Here is a 22,730-nt window from a genome sequence, read left to right on the forward strand (position 1 = left end):
CGCAGGGGGCTCTGAGCCTGGCACTGCCTAACACTTGGGAAACCTTCACGAACTGTCCCGCTGCCCGCTCTTGGCCCTCCTGTCCCCCTGCGGGACAGAGGCATGTGAGCTGGGTAGCTGCGTGCCCAGTGACAGCAGGACCCAGCCCACGAGGGGAGAGCGGCCCGGAGCCTTCTAGTGACTTTATTTTTAGCCTCAGTTAATGCCTGCTCTGCTCAGGGGGTGTAGACCAGAGAAGGGCACAGCTCTGCCACGGGCTGCCTGAGACCTTGGCCGGTGGGTAAGGATGGGGGAGTAAAAAGGAAGCGTGTCCCGGACACTGGATCCTTGGCCAGGAACCCTGCCCACCAGACTCCACCAAGTCCTGGGCCTTCCCTCCTGCCCTAGACCTGCAGAGGAGAAGAAATGGAAGGAGGCAACGGATGGGAGAAGCCCCCTACCCCGAACGTGTCCTGGGGGTCCCACGGCCTCCTGCCCTCGCAGGAGATGGAACTCTTCTTTGTTGAGTTCCTGGTCTGCGCCCTCACCCCGCTTTGCCTGCCCACCCCTGGCGGTAGACGTAACCGCCCCCCACCCCCACCCCCGGGGTAATTCAAATCTCAGCTTTACCCGCGGGTCCAGACTCACCCATCGGGCTCAGTTCTTTCTTTTGGACTGGGGGATTTTAGGGTTTTTGTGGTTCTGAGAACAAGCTGCAAGACAGCGCTGATGAATCGGATTTATAAATATCCGGAGACCAGCGTCTCCTAAGGAAGCCCGGGTGAGTGGGAAGTTGCACAGCTGCTGTCGTGAGGATTCTCCCCTTCCTCCCGCTCTGCCCATGGTCTGTCTAGGTTGGGCAGAGCTGCGCATTTCCAGTCTTTTCCTTTTGGAGCAACTTCTCCTCTCCAATTCTTGGTGCTTCTTCACCCTTTATATTGATAAACGGCTGCCTTTACCCACTCAAAAAGGAAGAAAAAGTAAATAATCTGTAATTTAGGTTTATGGTTAAAAGTATTGAGAGACTCGTAAGAGAACAGTACATGTTTAAGTATTTTCTCCTTCTCTACAGTGGGGAAGTAACAACCCGTAGCCATACCCTATATATATATCCTCCACATGGTAAAGGGGTGTGGCTGTAAGATTTCTAGGAGATTTTGTTAAACACAATGGCAGGATATAATTTAAAGAGACTCTGCATGAAGGGATTTTTGTCCTTGACCCTTATGACGTTTTTTATCACTCATTCTTTCATTAATTCGTTCAATAAATATTTATTTTGTGCCTATCATATGCCAGATGTTCAAGGGGGAAAAGAAGGACCAAGCCTAGGACCCTTCTAGGAATTTCCAATGTACTTTGAAAAGTAGGGCTACAAAAAACAAAACATGAGCAAAAGTCAACATCCATCCCCAAGTCCCCCATATGATTTAAATTTCACCATTGTGTACAAAGGTCGTGGAATGAATACAGTACAGTAATCAAGATATGTCAGGCTTCCCGAGGTTATATTGGGTTTCTCATTTGTTTCAGTTTGGGGGGCTTATTTTTATGAGGACCTCTTTATGTTTAATACAAAATATGAACGAATATAATCATTTTAGTTATTCTATCAGCATTTTATAATCAATTGCACCAAATATACCTTTTTAAAAGTTCACAACAGTTTCTATTTTGAAGGCAAAAAACCCCACAACGAAATAATAACCCCCAAGCAGCATGAAGTGGAATGAAAAATGCCCTTTAGTACAAAGCCAGGAGCATGAAATCTAGACTCATGCAATTAAAGGGATCCCAAGGAGTCCACTTCCATGCCTTTGGGTAGCAGGGCTGCTATGCCGAGGGTAAGCCACGATGAGCAAAGGGGTTTTCCCACAAATATACTCCATATCAATGTCCTTGCGACAAAATGCACAAAGAAACTTACTATGGAAGCTCTAACGGGCCTGAGAGATTGGGGGTGGGGGGAAAGAAAGAATAAGCATGAGAAAGGAGAATTCATTTTTCCTGCGACGCTAGAGGGCAGCCCTCCATCCTCAGAACCCAGAAGGCAGGGCAGGCCTCCTGGGAGCGTGATTAGTGCTGTTGCACAGGGCCCCTTGCTTGGTTTAAGGTCCTGCTGTCGCCATGTTGAAATTCTTGATACCCATTTTTATTTTGCCCTGAGCCCTGAAAATTAGAGAGCTGGTCCTGCCAGCTAGAGACACCAAAGAGTCCTGGCATCTCTGACTGCGTGCAGAGCCTAGGGGGTGCAAGCTTGAGTTCAAGCAGACAGACACGTCCACCCAGTGACTGCAGGCCACCTCTCCCCTCCTAATCTGATCATCTTTCACACACATGATAACACACCTGAGTGCTTATACATCTGTTAAGTAACTATGCTGCAGGACAGGTTTTGGAATCAGTGGCTTTTCCTTTAAAAATAACCCATCTTCTAGTTCCTATTCCAAATCCAGTTAGATTAGCTCACTCAATAAGGATGCTGTTGGGCTCTTCCCAATGTCACAGTGCTCTGATTGATTAAAGGCAAGGACAGACACAGACACGTGTCAAACCCAGAGCATATTGTAGAGCTGAGCGCGGAGCGTTTCCCTGTGTATTCGTTTTTCTCTCTGGCAAATACATCACTAAAATTTATACAATAAAGTATGAACAGTATGTCAACAGATTCATTATCACCATGAAATATGTTTTGTGTACCCAGATAACATTTACATTTTGATTGAACCAGAGTCTGTGGATACAGAAACCACACAACCAAAGCCAGCTTCTAGCTCCGGGAAGCCTCATTAACTCTTTGAGCTCACTAAGGAACTCTTCTGCAGTTCAGTTTTTAGAGCATCAGATAAAAAGTTGCTGAATGGACCATTAATATATTCATTTTCTTTCCCCTTCCGAGTGGGATGATCCTGACACGTCTTTTGAAAAACCTTATTTGCTTGGTTTATTTGATAAATTATTTCTCAAGTGACAAAATTGGAATAAATAGTTCAGAGACTCATCTTTAATATCTGATTTCGGGTGACTTATTGGGATTTATGGTCCTGAATATGTGAGAAGATGGTACAAGTATTTTGCAACAGACCTTTCACAAAATCCCGCTGCCATTCCAAAGTCTGTTACTAGGACTTGTTTCAAGATCCACCGAGACACTGGAATTCCTTCTGTGAGTGCTGGGAGGAGTGAGAATAGGTTAATGACTAATCGGTCCCAGCACCAGCATGTCTACAACCTTGAGAGAGGTATCGATTTCTCGGCTTCTGCTCCGAATGTGATCTAAAAAGTAATGATTCATAGAGTGGAGCTGTGTGCTCAGGATTTGTTTCCTAGGGAGGTACCGGAAGAGGGGGCTTGTTTACCAAGCTTGAATGATTCAGATACGTTGGCTTTTATTTTTTTTATTTTTTACTTTTAAAGTTTATATTCTTATTAGTATACATATATTCAATCAGGCTCTTATTCTCATTTTTATTGTGGTGTTTTGTTTTGTTTTTTTACATCTTTATTGGAGTATAATTGCTTTACAATGGTGTGTGAGTTTCTGCTTTATAACAAAGTGAATCAGTTATACATATGTTCCCATATCTCTTCCCTGTGCGTCTCCCTCCCTCCCACCCTTCCTATCCCACCCCTCTAGGTGGTCACAAAGCACCGAGCTGATCTCCCTGTGCTATGCGGCTGCTTCCCACTAGCTATTTTACGTTTGGTAGTGTATATATGTCCATGCCACTCTCTCACTTTGTCACAGCTTACCCTTTGACTTTTATTTTTATATCCTTTTAGGTGTTCCTTAAAAGAGTCAACAAGAGAATAATTTAATTACACTCTAACATTGATCAATAATGTACTTTTAGGGACAAGAAATGGTCTCTATGATAAACAATACTGTGACATAGTTCATGACTATTTTTGCCCAATTCTGAATTCATTCAATTCAGGTAACTTAGTTTAAGATTATAAGCCACTCTCCCATGTTTGAGTCATGGTTTTATATTTGAATTTGAAAATAAACTCACTGCTTGTATTCACACTGCTATAATAGTTAATATTCTCGTAATAACTTTCTTAAAGTGCTGGATTTTTGCCTCAACTCTGGTACCAACTGTAGATCCTCAGAGAAATCATAAACATCTCTGAGCTTTGGTTTATCTGTAAAGTAAGAAGAATAAGCCAAATATTCTAAGGATTTTTCTAACATGTTTATACTACCCTGGACTGGGTAAAGGGATGGATTTTAATCAACGTTTTTAGATCGGGGGTGAGGGAAATCACATTCAATACAAATAAGGGAACTGTGCACAAAAAAAGTTTGTTGGGTTGTACATAGGCATTTGACAACAAGTACTGTTTCCTTAGGTGTAAATGCAAAAGAATGTTTCAGTGGTGTGCCACAGCAGTTAGTAGACACGCAGATCTTATTTTTGTCTTAATGTGGCCTTTCTTCCCTCACTAGAAGGTCAATTAATTAAGGGCAGGAGATTTTGTTTCTTTTGTTCACTGTTATATCTCTATTACTTTACATTTGCAAAACACATAGTAAGTGCTTAATAAGTATGTGCTTGATGAATGAATGACTGAATGAAAGAATGAAGACATACAGTGATTTTATTCTTTAAAAAAAATGGCAAATAATGCTACTAGATTACTTTACTTAGAACTTGATTTGATAGAAATGTTGCCCAGGTCCTGAAGAGGTTATATGTATATAAATGTTTGCTATTGGCACTACCCTCATATTTTTAAAAAAATCTCACAATGTCTTAAAATCCTAAAATGGCAAGATTTTCATACAATATTGAACTAGTTCTACTCCAATAGAGCAAAAGAGATAACCATAAAATAAATATGTCCAGGAAAAAAAAATGTGTGGAGAAAGTACCACTGGGGTTGGTTTTCTCAAGAGAAAATGAAACGGGATGCTGTAGCTCCCAGTAACAGAGGCAAAACAATTCCAGGCAAGGAAGACTCTCAGGGTTTATGAAGTGTACACTTAAAATCTCATCCTTTCTGCAGTTTGGCCGTGGTTGAGACCTTGACAGCAAGGAAGCAGAGGTAGGATGGAATGAAGTGAGTCACCTGCATGGGTGTCCCTCTAATGACCAAGCATCAATACCCAAACTAAGGGATGTAAGATTAAGACAACAGCTTGGAATAGGCTTGTTTGGGTTGTTGGATTTTGTTTGTTATTGCTGGCACTTTTGACAAAAGTAATACACTTCTAAATTTAATTCCAAATATTATGATTCTCATGAACTGAGTTCCTTATTACAAATTCAGGAAACTTTGCTTTTAAATGGAAGATTTCAAAAGAACCCCAAGTGAAATATTTGAGTAGCATGTTGAGTGTTGCTGTGTGTAATAGATATAAATATCTTCATACCTAAGTTATGCGGCACTTTCCTTTTAAATAGTCCCCCAATCACAGGTGACAAGTCCAAAACTGAACTCAAAACCATGCCTACCAAGCCTTCCTGTCCCTCTGTGACCATCTATAACATGACTGAGCCAGGGACAAGGACTTCTCTTCCACTCCTTTTGTGCCATCACCTGCCCACATCCAAATAACCATCTTTCCTCCAACTTTATCACCCGTCTCGTCTCAAGCCTCCCCATTCTCCATAGCCTCACTCTTTTGCCTTAGTCAAGTCTTCAGAATTGCTCACCTGCCTTGCTGACTGCTCAAAGTCAACCCTCAGTGTTCTACATGGAACAGAAATCTGGCCCTGCTCTGCCCCATTGCCCACGCAAGAAAACTACATCCTGCTGTGAAAGGCCAGGGCTCTTGAAGCAGTCCTGCTTAGTCTGTAATGCCTTCATACCTCCTGATTTAGGTTCTAGATAAAGTGAGCTGCACGAAGCCTAGAGGTCCCCACCCCAATCCTCTTTTCTGAACCTACCCGCCTGCTTCTTCCTGCCTGGAAGGTCACCCCTCCTCAGGGAGACCATTGGACGGAGGTGGCTCTAATGCCTGAGTTGCCTACCTAAGCAAACCAAAACCTAAGCCGTTGCACTGGAAACTGAGGGAGTGAAACTTGAGAACAGCCAATCACACGCAGCCAATCAGACTTTCCCAAATAAGAAACACGCTGAAGCTCTAGCCAATCAAATCATTGCTTTGCTTCGCTTCTGTGTCCTGTCTGTAAAATCCTCACCCCTAGCTCCTGTTTGGCGCTGCCTGATTAGAATCCGTGTGTGCTCAAAAGAACTCTTCAAAATTTTTAATGGGCCTCGCTGCTGTGTTTAAAATGGACAACCAACAGGGACCTACTCTGTAGCACAGGGAACTCTTCTCAGCGTTATGTGGCAGCCTGAATGGGAGGCTGAATGGGAGAATGGATACATATTTATATAGGCTGAGTCGCTTTGCTGTGCACCTGAAGCTATCACAACATTGTTAATCGGCTATAAAATAATGTTTAAAAACAATTTAATGTGCCTCAGCTTACTTTTTTACAGCACGTACATACGCATCCATCCACCCACCCTCCAATTCCCTTATCTGGAAAACTGATACTCATCATCTCACCTGGGAATCTCCTCGATGTGTCTGGGCCAACCATTCTCCATGGGATGGCTATAAGGTTACGTCAACCCTGATTACTTTCCTAAAATAGAAAGGCATTATTATCAAACAATACTTTTGGTATTAGGAGGTTAAATAAAAGACATTTTCAAAGATTTTTTTTTTTTTTTAGTAATCCATTGTAATGAATGACTAGCATCCAGGCTTATTTTGTAGTTCATTATTATAAAAGCGTGATAATTTGTAACAATATGGACAAGGATTTCTAAACGCTGGGCTTTAAAAAAGAAAAAAAAAACAGAACGTTAAATACATAGATAAATAGTGACTAAATTTTAACATGAGTTAAATTTAAAAATAAATTGATATTTCAAATGAAGAATCAATTGACCTTGTGGTCAGAATCTGCTTTCTCTTGCAAGAGCCTCTGAGATGCACTTTTCTCAGCTCCCACTTCAGCACCAGGTGGTGTCTGGAGCAATGGTGGGGGACAGTCACTGGATTCATGGAGCCAACTGCCTTAGACTGAATAACTGCTAAATGGCCAGATGTGGTGAATGTGCTACTCTATCTAGACAGGCTGCATTTACATGGTTACTGGGAAATATTGAAGACTTTTTCACGCTCAGCAGGCTCAGGAATATAAAGGTAATCTTAAACCTAGACCCTCATCATTGCATTACCATCTAATAACTAATATATGAAAAAAAAATCTGTCTTTCCTGCTGTGGTAGAGTTGCTCTTCACTTCTAAACATATTTTTCCCAAGAGCCAACAAGTGGAGGGCTCCTCTTAAAAAAATGCCGAAAAATCTTAAAGGCATTAATTAATATTAAATTATCTGGACTAAAATATAGAGAATAAATATCAAGCTTGGAGTTTGCTCAATGTTGATTCAAATTTATATCACATTTCATTAGAGCACAAAGAATCTACTCTTCTTAAGACATACAGTTTGCAATTAGGTATCCAGCTACAGTGATACATATGCTTTTCTTACATGGAGACCAAAATATGTAATTATATTTAGTCTTTAAATTTGCAAACACTGAATGCAATTAAGTCTGTTCTGGACAGAATTTTACAAGTCTAAGTTATAGATCCTTTTTGCTAACCCTATATTTGTGGTATAGAAAACTATCCACCAGCCTTCTTCACATTCTTTCAATGGTATATTGTAGGAAATTTTAAGAGCTGAAGGAGTCGCGAAGCGTGGTATTAGGAATCACAAATGTGAGCAAGTAACAACATCAGATTATTCCAGTGATTCCCACATTGTCTACTGGACAATGGATTCTTCCAGAAGGTTTTTCCTTCCTGTGAGTAAAGTATTCTTGACCCAAACAATATTCAGCTCTTTTCTTCTTTGCAGGCTATTCAGTATTTCAGTGAATTACATCTAAACAAAAGGGCAACATGGAATTTATGTAATGAGTTTTGTATTTAGGCTGGTACTTAGAATCCTTTCAGAGCCCCAAGTTTAAGAATGGGCTCTGGGTACTAAAAAGACAATAAACATAGGCGTAATTTGCATGAAGAAACGCTGAACCTCTGTGTGGGTGTATTTCTTATCAAACATTGATACAACCAAAAACAGAAGTGGGTAATGGCTCCACCCAATCTTTTAACCTACTGATTGTTGGAGGAAAAAACTGTAGGGATGTTTAACGATTTTTATTAAGCATTTAAAGCACGATTACTTGTGCTTGTTTATCTTCTTTAGATCACTGGCTCAGGATTCATACATAAACTCTCATACAATCACACTTTATAATCTAAGACCTTTAGGGAAAGGATCACATCTGCTTAAGCTGTTCAGACAGCTGGATGATCCATAGTCACATAATCTTGTTTTATTTATCATTATTATTTTTACCCTAATACATGTGTAATCGTATAATCCCTTGAGTTGCCCTGTTTCTCTTAACCAGTTGGAAGCTTTTCTGTTTCTTAACTGACTGATAATTGATTGAACCCTGCCCCACCTCCCCAAGAAGGATTACTGGATTAGTTGCAGTCCTCTGATTCTTCTATTTTAAGTAATGCTTAATTTAAAATTCCAACTATTTTGGAAATAGGTGGGATATAAATGTCAATTAAATATTAGTAGGAGACAGAAACTCAAGATAATACAGCTAACTTTAAATTATTTATGAGCATACAGGAAATCTAGACTTGATTATGAAAAGTCTACATTTAGTTTTTGAACTGAATTTTAGAAATAACATTGAGAAACTAAGATTATATCAAAGATGGTACCCATTGCAGAACCTGGAAGTCAGAATCCCCATGCCACAGTTTGTGTGTAGAGCCTTCTAGGCAGAGCTTAACCTGGAGAACACATGCTTCACTGGGGCACAGAATCATCAACAGTTTCTCCTGTGACACTCAGATGTGCAGAGAATCTCGTTTTGTTGTTTTCCTGTAAGTGCCTTGAGTTTTTCCACAAGTCTCATCCCTGCTGGGCGGAGAGGAGAGAAAGTCATCTAAGTGCAATGCAGTCACTAGTCGGACTTTTTTTTTCTTTTAACATCTTTATTGGAGTATAATTGCTTTACATTGTTGTGTTAGTTTCTGCTGTATAACAAAGTGAATCAGCTATACGTATACTTATATCCCCATATCCCCTCCCTCCTGTGTCTCCCTCCCACCCTCCCTATCCCACCCCTCTAGGTGGGCACAAAGCACTGAGCTGATCTCCCTGTGCTATGCGGCTGCTTCCCACTAGCTATCTATTTTACGTTTGGTAATATATATGTCCATGCCACTCTCTCACTTTATCCCAGTTTACCCTTCCCCCTCCCCGTGTCCTTAAGTCCATTCTCTACGTCTAGGGGCAGAACAGGAATACAGACACAGACGTAGAGACTAGTCAGATTTTTTAACTGAAGAGTTCCTTTATGTAACCTGAGCTCCAAGTTGGTGGATCCATGACAAGGCTTATGTTATCCTGATCGCTGTACCAGTGACTTCTGAAGTATACCAACCCTGGGCACTCCACTGGCATTTTCTGATTAAGGGTGTGACTTGTGGTCAGCCTGGTCAGGGTCCTGTGGTACTCCAGGCTGACCAGAACTTTCCTCATCTCTCACTGAGTCTTTGCCGTGTCCCCTGACTAGGCGACTGTGCCTGGGTCCCTGGTAGACCCATTGACGATGGGTAGCTCTCACCTCAGCTGCCTCTGGGTCCCCTGAAATTCAGACACATGCATGGTATTCTAAGTGACTCCCATGTCACATCACCTGGGGGATGGGGAGGTGTTTACAAGCTGAATCTACTCTCCCCTTGCCTACCTGCCTGGAACTGTTGATATTACTCTGATACAGCCAACCCTTGGTGAGCACAAGGTAATGAGCACACACTCTGATGGGTGGTACCCATGCCATACTGATTCTTGAACAGTTGACTATCACACATGTCCTAATCATTTTCAACATCTGCTTCCTGTTGTGGAGGGGCTGTCAGAATACATACCTCCCTCCTTGGTCCTCTCTGGTTTTCTCTCTTTCTTCCTTCTTACTATTCAGTTTGGGATTTTCTACTTCCTAGATTCATATGCTCCTTTTCTCTGTCCTTGGTATTAAATGGAAGTCTCGGATCTGGACCCCCAGCACCCCAGGCCTATCTTTTGGTGCAAAAAGTGCAGTAGTAATTAGGATTGCTTTTGGCTGCAAGAAAGAGGATTCCTGACCATCCATGACTCAAACATCAAGGTATGTACCTCACCTAACAAGAAGTCGGAGACAGACAGTGGCTCCATGAAGCCCTCAGGCTTCCCAGAGCCATCTTTCTTTGCTGTACCATCCTCAGCATCCTGACTATTTTTCCCTGCTTTGTTATGGGTACAAGTTAGCCACTGCAGCTATAGATGTCATACTGTCACTGGTCAGGATGCTGAGTAGGAGGGGAAAGGGCATAAGTGGATTTTCTCCTGGAATATCTTCTCTTTCATTAAGTTGGGAAATCTATCACCTGCATATACAGTAGAATTCTCCCTACATCCTTCAGCCAGAACGGGCTAGTAAGCTTATCTTAAAACCAATCAGGGCTTCCCTGGTGGTGCAGTGGTTGTGAGTCCGCCTGCCGATGCAGGGGACACGGGTTTGTGCCCCGGTCCGGGAAGATCCCACATGCCGCCGAGTGACTGGGCCCGTGAGCCATGGCCACTGAGCCTGCGCGTCCGGAGCCTGTGCTCCACAACGGGAGAGGCCACAACAGTCAGAGGCCCACATACCGCAAAAAACAAACAAACAAACAAAAAACAATCACAGGAAGGGAAGTGAGACCATGGTGATTCACCCAGGAGCCTACTTCCCAGAGTGTGTGCTAACCAGATGCCCAAAAAAAATCAGTGTTGATTGAGTTATCAAGGAAGAAGAGGAAAGTATTGTTGGGGTTGGCAAGCTACAGTGCCCATGCCAGGGGATGTAGTGAAACTCACAAGGCTCTTTGCTCTCTTGACAATGCCTTTTTACAGTCATAGCCTTGCTAAAGAAGTCTGGAAAGTCAACCTTAAGAGTAAAACACAATGTCCTTCTTGTTCTTAGCAGTATATGTCCTCATTCATCCAGGGCTGCAATGGCACATGGTTTAGGGGAAAATAAAAACTTCTTGGTTTATTATTTGTAACACTAAAGAGCTATTTTGAAATATTTTCAGGCTTGTGATTTATTCAAATAACAGATATATATTAGGAACTGAACCTGAACTCTGGGCTAATATGTAAAAGCAACTGGTCTGATAAACTTTGATGGGATACAATTTTAAAAAAAATAAATTTAGATTAACCTAAGATATATTTTGGCTCAGTATAAAGCAGAACTTTTCTCATATGAAAGTTACTTAAAATATAACAGGTTATCTAGTGAGTTGGTAATTTTGAAGCACGTGATCTGTGATGGATTGTTATGAATTGAACAAGATGACTTCTAATTCTCTGATTCCAATATATCAATAAACTTAGACCAAACCCTAATAAGCATGAATACCACAAATAGGCACTAATTAGTATTCATGCTATTCTATGGAAGTGCTATTTGTGTTAAAATTATGACTATAATAGTATAAAATTTAATGCGTTCTTAGCCTTTAGAATCTAGAACAGTCAACTGTCAACAGATCTAGTTTTGTTACCATTTATTCTTAGAAACTGGTAAAAATCTAAACCTCACCATATATTTTAGCCTACCAGCAAAACTTGACATATTTTCATGGGATCATTCCCTTATACAAACATAATGTATATAACATCATGGAACTGTTTTAAAAGTAAGTACTTTTCAACCTTAATTTTTTTTTCTTTTCTTTTTTAATTTTTTTGTGGGGGGGAGAGTGTGAAGCATCTCTTTTAACCTTAGAGTTTAGATAATAGAATCAAGACACAAATGGTACTAAAGAAAATGAATAAATATTAGTGATCTTATATATTTTGTATTATCATAATTAAAAATTTTGCTTTTACACCAAAAGACTTGGGGTAAATCATTTGCTTCAATTCTAACCAAATCAATGATATTATGAGATGTTTAATAATAGTCTGTTTGTATTTATGAATTAGATTTTCTCTATTGGCAGCCTTCCCAATCCACCCAAGCAAGGATTGCTTTTAGAATTCTATACTTTTATTTTCCCAGGGTAAAAATAATTTAAACCAATATCATTACTGAAAAAAATTATTATTGCCTGGATATCAATTTTAGTGTAAGGGTTAATTAACACAATCTTTTAGGAAATTATTGTGATTATAATTGAATCTATTTAATGATTTTTTAAAATGTATTTTTACTTTAAAATTATATTTAAATCTGCTTTTACTATGTACTTAGTATACTTTGTACATGAATTTGGGAAATGGTAAATGTTCTTTAACACTATCTTGAATTATATTTTAAAATAATGGTCTAAAATTTCTGATTTATGCAAAAGAAGAAAGTCTATATTGGACAAACTTCTGCAGATAATAATGAACACCTCTGAACATATGCACACACACATGCGCACACACACCCACATACACGCTAAACCCAGGGAATCGTGAATTATGGCTGACTTCTCATGAGAAACAGTGGAGATCAGAAGGTAATAGGATGATATCTTTAGACAGAAGGAACACACACACACGCACGAACTGAAAATTCTATATAAAGCAAAATACTAATTTGAAATAAAAACTTCTAAGATAGATAGATAGAAAAAATATATACCATGCAATAGTCAGAATAAGGAAGCCGGTGTTTTTATATTAATATCAGACAAAGTACAATTCAAGATTAAGAGTAATTGCTAGAGATAGTAAAGGATATTTTTTAATATTAAACAGGAACACATAATAAATGTCACACTAAAATTCATTTAAGATATTACAGCCCTAAATGTAAAACTTAAAACTATAGAACTATAGAAGAAAATATTGGAGCATATCTTCAGTGTAGGCAACAATTTTTAGGCCACAAAAGTACTCAGTGTAAAAGGAAAATATTGATAATTGGATGTTATTTTTTCAAATTCTGTTCCAAAAGTCACTAGTAAAAAAATAATAAAGCAAACTACAGGATGGGAGAAAATATACAGAATATGCATATTTGAAAAATGTCTTGTATCCAGAATCTATAAAGAATTCTTACAGTTCATTAAAAAGAAGAAAATAAAACAACGAAAAATGGGCAAAAGACTTGAACAGATGCTTCACAAATAAGATATATGAATGGCCAATAAGCACATGAAAAGATGTTCATTATCGTTAGTCATGAGGTAAACCAAAATTATATCTGCAATAAAATAGCATTTCACATCTCTCCAGTGGCTAAAATCAAAGTGTCTAACATGAAATATTGAGTGGTCGTGAAGCAATTGAAACTATCATATGAGTAAAATGTTACTTTGGAAAAGTTTGGAGTTTCAGATAAATTTAAACTTATACCAACTCTGTGGCCCAGAGATCCCACTCTTAGGTGTTTAGCAATGAGAAAAGTAATACCCTCCCCCCCAAAATTCTTGTTTTAATAAGCTTCCTTGTAACTCGCAAAAGCTGGGAAAGACCCAACTGTCCAACTGAAGAAATAATTAAAAAGTCCTGGTGTATTTATAGAATGGAAGAGTATTCACCAATTAAAAAAATGAATTATTGATACAAACCACAGCATAAATGAATCTCAAGAACTGCAAGCAAAAAGAAACCAGACACAAAAAAAGAGTCCACCTTGCATGAAAATTCAAGAACAGGTAAACTCTTTTTTTTTTAAACATCTTTATTGGGGTATAATTGCTTTACAATGGTGTGTTAGTTTCTGCTTTATAACAAAGTGAATCAGCTATACATATACATATGTTCCCATATGTCTTCCCTCTTGCGTCTCCCTCCCTCCCACTCTCCCCATCCCACACTTCCAGGCTGTCACAAAGCACCGAGCTAATATCCCTGTGCCTTGCGGCTGCTTCCCCCCAGCTATCTACCTTACTACGTTTGTTAGTGTGTATATGTCCATGACTCTCTCTCGCCCTGTCAAAACTCACCCTTCCGCCTCCCCATATCCTCAAGTCCGTTCTCCAGTAGGTCTGCGTCTTTATTCCTATCTTACCCCTAGGTTCTTCATGACATTTTTTTCCCTTAAATTCCATATATATGTGTTAGCATACGGTATTTGTCTTTTTCTTTCTGACTTACTTCACTCTGTATGACAGACTCTAGGTCTATCCATCTCATTACAAATAGCTCAATTTCATTTCTTTTTAAGGCTGAGTAATATTCCATTGTGTATATGTGCCACATCTTCTTTATCCATTCATCCGATGATGGGCGCTTAGGTTGTTTCCATGTCCTGGCTATTGTAAATAGAGCTGCAATGAACATTTTGGTACATGACTCTTTTTGAATTTTGGTTTTCTCAGGGTATATGCCAAGTAGTGGGATTGCTGGGTCATATGGTAATTCTATTTGTAGTTTTTTAAGGAACCTCCATACTGTTCTCCACAGTGGCTGAACCAATTCACATTCCCACCAGCAGTGCAAGAGTGTCCCCTTTTCTCCACACCCTCTCCAGCATTTATTGTTTCTAGATTTTTTGATGATGGCCATTCTGACTGGTGTGAGATGATATCTCATTGTAGTTTTGATTTGCATTTCTCTAATGATTAATGATGTTGAGCATTCTTTCATGTGTTTGTTGGCATTCTGTATATCTTCTTTGGAGAAATGTCTGTTTAGGTCTTCTGCCCATTTTTGGATGGGGTTGTTTGTTTTTTTGTTATTGAGCTGCATGAGCTGCTTGTAAATTTTGGAGATTAATCCTTTGTCAGTTGCTTCATTTGCAAATGTTTTCTCCCATTCTGAGGGTTGTCTTTTGGTCTTGGTTATGGTTTCCTTTGCTGTGCAAAAGCTTTGAAGTTTCATTAGGTCCCATTTGTTTATTTTTGTTTTTATTTCCATTACTCTAGGAGGTGGGTCAGAAAGGATCTTGCTGTGATTTATGTCATAGAGTGTTCTTCCTATGTTTTCTTCTAAGAGTTTGATAGTTTCTGGCCTTACATTTAGGTCTTTAATCCATTTTGACCTTATTTTTGTGTATGGTGTTAGGGAGTGATCTAATCTCATACTTTTACATGTACCTGTCCAGTTTTCCCAGCACCATTTATTGAAGAGGCTGTCCTTTCTCCACTGTACATTCCTGCCTCCTTTATCAAAGATAAGGTGTCCATATGTGCGTGGGTTTATCTCTGGGCTTTCTATCCTGTTCCACTGATCTATCTTTCTGTTTTTGTGCCAGTACCATACTGTCTTGATTACTGTTGCTTTGTAATATAGTCTAAAGTCAGGGAGCCTTATTCCTCCAGCTCCTTTTTTCGAAGAACAGGTAAACTCTTGATAACACAAAAGAAAAGAGTGGTTGCTCCAGAAAGGCACATGTGAACCTAGAGGTTTAATTACTCTGTGGGTTTATGTACTCATCACTGCATATCTTGGGCCTATGTGCTCATGCATTTGATAATGCCAACTGAAATCATACCTGAAAAATATTTGTGACTTTTGTCTTCAAAGAATATGATTTGTTAATTTAACAGAAGTTTGATATCTGAAGAACCAAGCAATCGATCTTATAACAGCTGTAGTATGTGTTCTTAAACATCATATTCTAACTCACCTGAGTATATAATCACTCAGTTCACCTCAAGTTATTTAGAGAACTCCAAGTTCAGTGTATACTCCCCTACCAGCAAAATAATCCTAATTCATCATCCTGAATGGATGGACTTGGAAAAAATACAATGAACTTAGGTAGTGTCCATATAAGGCAATAAAAATCACTGCATATTGGAAAATTACAGTGTCTCTCTTTATATGTAAACCACCATTGATTGTGCAATCCCTTGAATTTATCCTTTCTATATCAAATTCAATAACACTTTTCAATGTCCCTGTTATGACAAAATAATACATATTTGAGAAAGTTGTGTGAAGTTAGTTTGCTATAAATCTATGAAGACATGAAAATGGAATGAATCAAAACTAGACTTGCCTTATTAGCACTTTGCTCTGAATAAAGGGGCCACCCATCAGATATAATTCAAATTGTGGGTCATGATGAACTCTCCCCACTTTAGTGAAGTTGGTACTGCAATGGTAGAGCTCTGCTTTCACTTAATTATTTGTTGACTAACAGCGGCCCTGGAATGATGGAAAAGAAAATAATTCATTACATGCTTGTTGAATGTTGCCAATGAGGAACAGGGAGACACCATGTAATTGAGTGAGACACGAAGGTGAACGAGGCAGATATGGCATTCGGCTCACCAGTCATTCCAGTCCACAACACCATACACAAAAATAAACTCAAAATGGATTAAAGACCTAAATGTAAGGTCAGACACTATAAAACTCTTAGAGGAAAACATAGGCAGAACACTCTATGACATAAATCACAGCAAGATCCTTTTTGACCCACCTCCTAGAGAAATGGAAACAAAAATAAACAAATTCGACCTAATGAAACTTAAAAGCTTTTGCACAATAAAGGAAACCATAAACAAGATGAAAAGACAACCCTCAGAATGGGAGGAACTATTTGCAAATGAAGCAACTGACAAAGGATTAATCTCCAAAGTATACAAGCAGCTCATGCAGCTCAATGTCAAAAAAACAAACAACCCAATCCAAAAATGGGCAGAAGACCTAAATAGACATGTCACCAAAGAAGATATACAGACTGCTAACAAACACATGAAAGGATGCTCAACATCACTAATCATTAGAGAAATGCAAATCAAAACTACAATGAGGTATCACCTCACACCAGTCAGAATGGCCATCATCAAAAAATCTACAAACAATAAACGCTGGAGAGGGTGTGGAGAAAGGGAATCCTCTTGCACTGTTGGTGGGAAGGTAAATTGATACAGCCACTATGGAGAGCAGTACGGAGGGTCCTTAAATACTAAAAATAGAACTACCATATGACCCAGCAATCCCACTACTGGGCATATACCCTGAGAAAACCATAATTCAAGAAGAGTCATGTACCACAATGTTCATTGCAGCTCTATTTACAGTAGCCAGGACATGGAAGCAACTGAAGTGGCCATCAACAGATGAATGGATATATGAATGGCACATATACACAATGGAATACTACTTAGCCATAAAAAGAAATGAAATTGAACTACTTGTAGTGAGGTGGATGGACCTAAAGTCTGTCATACAGAGTGAAGTAAGCCAGAAAGAGAAAAACAAATACCATATGCTAACACATACATATGGAATCTAAAAAAAAAAGGTTCTGATGAACCTAGTGGCAGGACAGGAATAAAGATGCAGAGGTAGAGAATGGACTTGAGGACATGGGGGTAGGAGGGAAGGGTAAGCTGGTACAAAGTGAGAAAGTGGCATGGACATATATACACTACCAAATGTAAAATAGGTAGCTAGTGGGAAGAAGCTGCATAACACAGGGAGATCAGCTCAGTGCTTTGTGCCCACCTAGAGGGGTGGGATAGGGAGGGTGGGAGGGAGACACAAGAGGGAGGGGATATGAAGATATAAGTATACATATAGCTGATTCACTTTGTTATACAGCAGAAACTAACACAATATTGTAAAGCAATCAGACTCTAATAAAGATGTTTAAAAAAAAAAGTGACCATCAAGGGAAGTTTGTGAGCAAGACTTTCTGCAAGCTATTTGAATAGCGTCCCTTCCCAACAGGGCTAAACTCTGGTCTTCTTGTCTGACTACAACTGCACCAGCATTTTTGTGTCTGAAGGTTATATAACCATTATTTCCTGAAAACAACTTCCATAAAACCATTGACAACTGGGGAAAGAAAGAAATTTTGCAAGAATGCAGGGTGATGACAGTACAGTCGACCTCCTGAATCTGTGCACACGGAACCTGTGGATAAGGAAAGCTGACTGTATTAGGCCATTTTACATAAAGGATTTGAGCATCCATGACTTTGGTATCCGTGGGGGATGAGCAGAGTCAGAAGATGGCAGAAGATGGGGAGATAGTGAGGAAAAAAGCAGAAGTGTGGCAGAGAAAGTGCCCAAGGGAAATGAAGTTTACAGCTGCGTTTTTTTCCCCTCCTTCCTCCTTTCCTTGTTTCTCTGCCCCCCCAAAATCCTTGTCATGTGCCCTACCCCAAAGCCTGGTCAAGAGCCCTCCAGGGACATCTAGAGGGGGAGTCACATGTCAAACTGACTTAGGAATTATTTTTAATGTAATAGTGCTCTCATTAACACCATCCTTACATTTTGTCACTGGTGGGGCTGATTTTGCTCTTTCAGAAAAGTAGTGCTGTGAAGAAAGAATGGAACATAGAAAGGAAGAGGTAGAGGGAGATGAGATATTCTGAGAGGGCTGAGCAAGACTGAAAGAGAAGGTGACAAAAGTAAAGGTGAAGATGTTTTGAGAATGTGTGTTCCTGTGAAGAAGAGGTGGTCCAAGCAGCAGAGCTGAAGTGAACAGCTCAAGGGAAGAAGAATCTATATGCCGTATCCCAGGGGATCTGAAGGAGGCTGTGGACAGAGCAGGGTGTGCCTGCAGAGGTTGGGTACTGTTACCTTGGAGAGGAAGGATGGAGTCATGGAAGCTCATGGGCTCTGGAGTTAAGCAAACATAGACTCAATAGTGACTGCTTGACTCTTTGTGCAGCCTTGAGCAGGGTCTTAACCTCTGTGGACCACAGTTGTAAATGGTGTACTTGATAGCACCATCTCTTAGGGTCCCCATGATTAAATAGGTGAACGTGCACCAGAACCATCCACCAGAAGCGGATAATATGGCAACAGTAGGTTGTTTGTTTATTTGACTTCCTCTCTTGGCCCTTTATATCAGAGGAACATAGAGAATGAATGAGGCATGCAGACAACTTTGAAGTCATCATTCTGATGCACCCAGCCACAGCTCTGCAGAGTGAGAAGGACCCAGGCCAGTCCTTCCTGGTCTTGAATGGTCATTGGCATGAATATTTAGAACCAACTGCCACATGGGACCCTGTCTCTAAAATTGATGGAACCTGCATCCCAAAGCCAGCAAGATGGAAAGGCATCATCTTGGAATTGAAAAAGTGAATGCCCATGATAAGGACTGGGATCTTTTAGGCTAGAATCTAAAGATAGAATTTAGCACATAATGTTTGCAAAATGTATTGATTCCTTTCTAATTTTAAATGCTCTTAGCCATATAACACAACCCAAATCCTCTTAACACATAAAAGGTATTTTAAAAGTATATGGTCCTTTCCTGCTGAAAGGTAATGGAAACATGCTACAAAATAAAATCAGAAGGAAAAATATTCAAGCTATGTCTACAAGGTGGGGAATGTATACTTTTTGTGTATTTCCTGATATAGACACAGAATTGGATGTGCCTGCCCAAATACATAAGCCACACAAATCAATGTAGTCCCAAGCTTGAAAAGAACTCATCCTGAACCAAAGTGGATGAAAAATTTGATTTAGAAAGTTTGTACATTCAAAGAAAATCTTAGGAGGATACAGAGAAAACTGTTGAGTAGAGTTAGTTTTGCAGAATGTGCATTGGAAGCTTGGGGCAGTGGAGTACAAGGGGAAATAGATCATGAGGGTGGAGGCCTCATGAATGGAATTAGTGCCCTTATAAAAGAAGCCCCACAGAGATTCCACACCCATTCCACCATGTGAGGATGCAGCAAAAGACAGCTGTTTGTGAACTAGAAATTGGGCCCTCATCAGGCACTGAATCTGCAGGCACCTTGACCTTGGAAGTCCCAGCATCCAGAACTGTAAAAAATAGGTTTCTGTTGTTTATAAGCCACTGAGTCTATGCTATTTTATTATAGCAGCCCAAATAGACTAAAACAATACACTTTAGATAGATGATAGACAGATAGATAGATAGATAGATAGATACATAGATACATAGATAGATACATAGATAGATAGATAGGTAGAATGAGAGAGGGCAAGACACATTTAGAGGTTACTCCATATCTATAAGGATAACATGAGATTAAGTACTCAAAAGATATACTACTCTTAATGATCATGTTTTTAATAAAAATGTAACATTGGGAAATTAATTTGAATAAATAATCAGAATATTACTCAGTATTATTTCAATTTTTAAAGTAAAAGCACAAGCAAATACATTATCAGTGATAAACTCTGGATGGTGGAATTATAGACTTTTTATTCTCTTATTCTTACATTTCTTTATTTTCCATATTTTCTAAAAAGACTATGTTTTCCTTTTATAATATATTTTTTAAATCCTAAAAATAACGACAGCATTCTGAAATTAAGCCAAGGAGTAGAAACAGTAACAAGAATTATTCTCATTACTTCCAAAAAGATAGCCATTCCATTTAAACACATTAAGGTATTGCTTCAAGTGTTCAATGTGAATTAATGAGAAATAGGTCATTTTTTGACATAGCTCACAAAACACCGATAAGCACTTTTGCAAGATATAGTTCAGTAATTAACTGCAAAATATACATTGCCTTGTAAGCAGATCTTTGAGATTCTGTTGGGGAAATCTCTAGGTCTGAAAGATAAGGGATTTTACTGCTTAACTCACTGAAATCCAAATGTAATCCATACCCAGCTGTCTAACAGAAATTAAACTTGTTCTCTATCAGTGAGGAGGGAATAAAAGAAACAGGAACAATGCTCTTCTAGTTCTCAAAAACTTTTTTTAAATAAAAATTCAGAGAAGCCCTCTGTGATCTGAAACCTATCAAGATGAATGACTGGACTCTCTCCTGGGAAAAACATCTCCACTTGATATAGGAAAAAAGAACCAGTGAGAAATAAGATGCAAATGACTTCTTCATTCTGAGCTCCCCAGGAGCAGGGGCTGAGCCTTTGAAATTTGATTTGATAGTGCAAGATTATGATCTTGCTGCTTTCACAGTTTTTCTCCTTTCTCTGTTCTTTTTAGGCAGGAAGAAATATTTTGCCAGTGATCATTGACAATTTCTTCCCAGTAAATTTAGCTTTGGCCACAGTAAAGACGTACTGAATGTATTTGCACTATATCAACAACCTGAATCGTGATAAATACACTGTTCATTTTAGGATTAGGGTAACTAATAAAATGGCTGGATCTCATTCATTCTTTATTGACCCAAGAATCAAATGTGTTGACCATTCAATATACTCTGAGTGAGTTAATAGAGGGCGTCATAGGATTATTCTTTCTTAATTCCTCATCCAAAGAGAATATGTGGAGATTTAAGTGATATATTTTGATTGTCAACTCCATGAATGTTCCGGTTTGGATACAGGAAGCAATGTTGATGTCCATGTAAATGTTTCTACATGAACTGAGATAGTAAATAAATTTGATATTTGACTATATATTTTTATAATGCATTTAGTAATGAAGGGCTATGATTATTTTGATTCTCCATTGTCACTCTTATTTAAGAATTTGTTAAGAAAAGAGAAGGCTCTCATCTTTCAGCCAGTTATAGCACAAGCAGATTTGAAGTAGACATATCTCTAAAGCCCCAGGATGTCAGGAGCCAAGAACCACCTCATCCTTCTTCTTGCTGGAGTCATTGCCATCACAGGTCTCTGCTTCTCTCCCTGTGTCTATATGACCACTCCTCCTTCTGCAGAGAACCTGACCTTCTCTGACCCACTTGCAGTTAGTTCAGACTTAAACTCCCAGCCCTGGAATGATATCATATCATGGTTCGGGCTCTGAGTCTCTTAATGTGAGGTCTTGAGAGAAATTCAGCATGCCTCAGGTTGAAATGAGACCAATTTCAATGAGATGCTGGTGTTGGAGAAGACCTTATGGTGTGGAGAATTGCTGATTTGGGGATTGGGGTGGGGACTGGGGAATGAGTTCATTAAGAAGACATTTGGAAGCAGGGAGGGTATTTCTGGTATCTCTAGAACAGTAATAATTTCCTAGGTCTATAATAATTCAAAGTCAGTACTGGCCACAATGTTATATTCAGGTAAATAAACTGCATATTAATTAAATTCAAAATGGTATCTGTCCATAACATTAGGCCAATTTCCTGTCTGGCTTTACTAGTCATGTCTGCGTATTAAGGTATTATACATGTTTAAGCCAGGTTTACTAGAAGCAGAGTCTAGGAGGAGGATTCTTGGAAGAATGACTTAATGAAAGAGCTCTTGGGTGAGGGAGTGAGGGTGTGAGGGGGTGAGGGGCAGCAGGATAAAACAGGGAAAGAAGAGTAGGCAAAGAAGTGATCCAGATTGGAGAGTCAATTCAACTGGGTTCATCAGTTTCACCACAGAGACATTCCCTATTAGGCAAGGAGGCCAGCCTTTGATACACCCTGGCAGTTGCCCTTGTCTGCTGACAGCCCCTACCTTGTAGGAGGAGGGGAATATGTGACCTCAGGGCAAGGCAGCTCCTGTCCTACAGAGGCAATACATCAGTGAAGAGGGCAGCTGTGTGCTGTTGGCTGCCAAATTCAGCATCTGGGGAGGGGTGCCAACAGCATCCACCGCAGCATTCGGGGCTGCAAGTCTTTCCAAACTTGGTAAAGGCAGCGCAAAGTGAAAGTCAATGTCAAGTTAGATTATTTCAATTTCCTAATCCTCACCTTCCTGTACATCTTTATCTGGTGATTGGTTTCTGTAGATCACCCCTGAGGACTGATCTCAGCTTGGTCCCCTCATCCATGCATTTTTAGCCACAGACTCAATTTTTGTATCAATCTAATAATTCAATGAACCAATCCAAGTTCTTACCTTCATGGGTGAAGATTAG

Source organism: Phocoena sinus, chromosome 3 (genome assembly GCF_008692025.1).
Source record: "Phocoena sinus isolate mPhoSin1 chromosome 3, mPhoSin1.pri, whole genome shotgun sequence".
NCBI lineage: Eukaryota > Metazoa > Chordata > Mammalia > Artiodactyla > Phocoenidae > Phocoena > Phocoena sinus.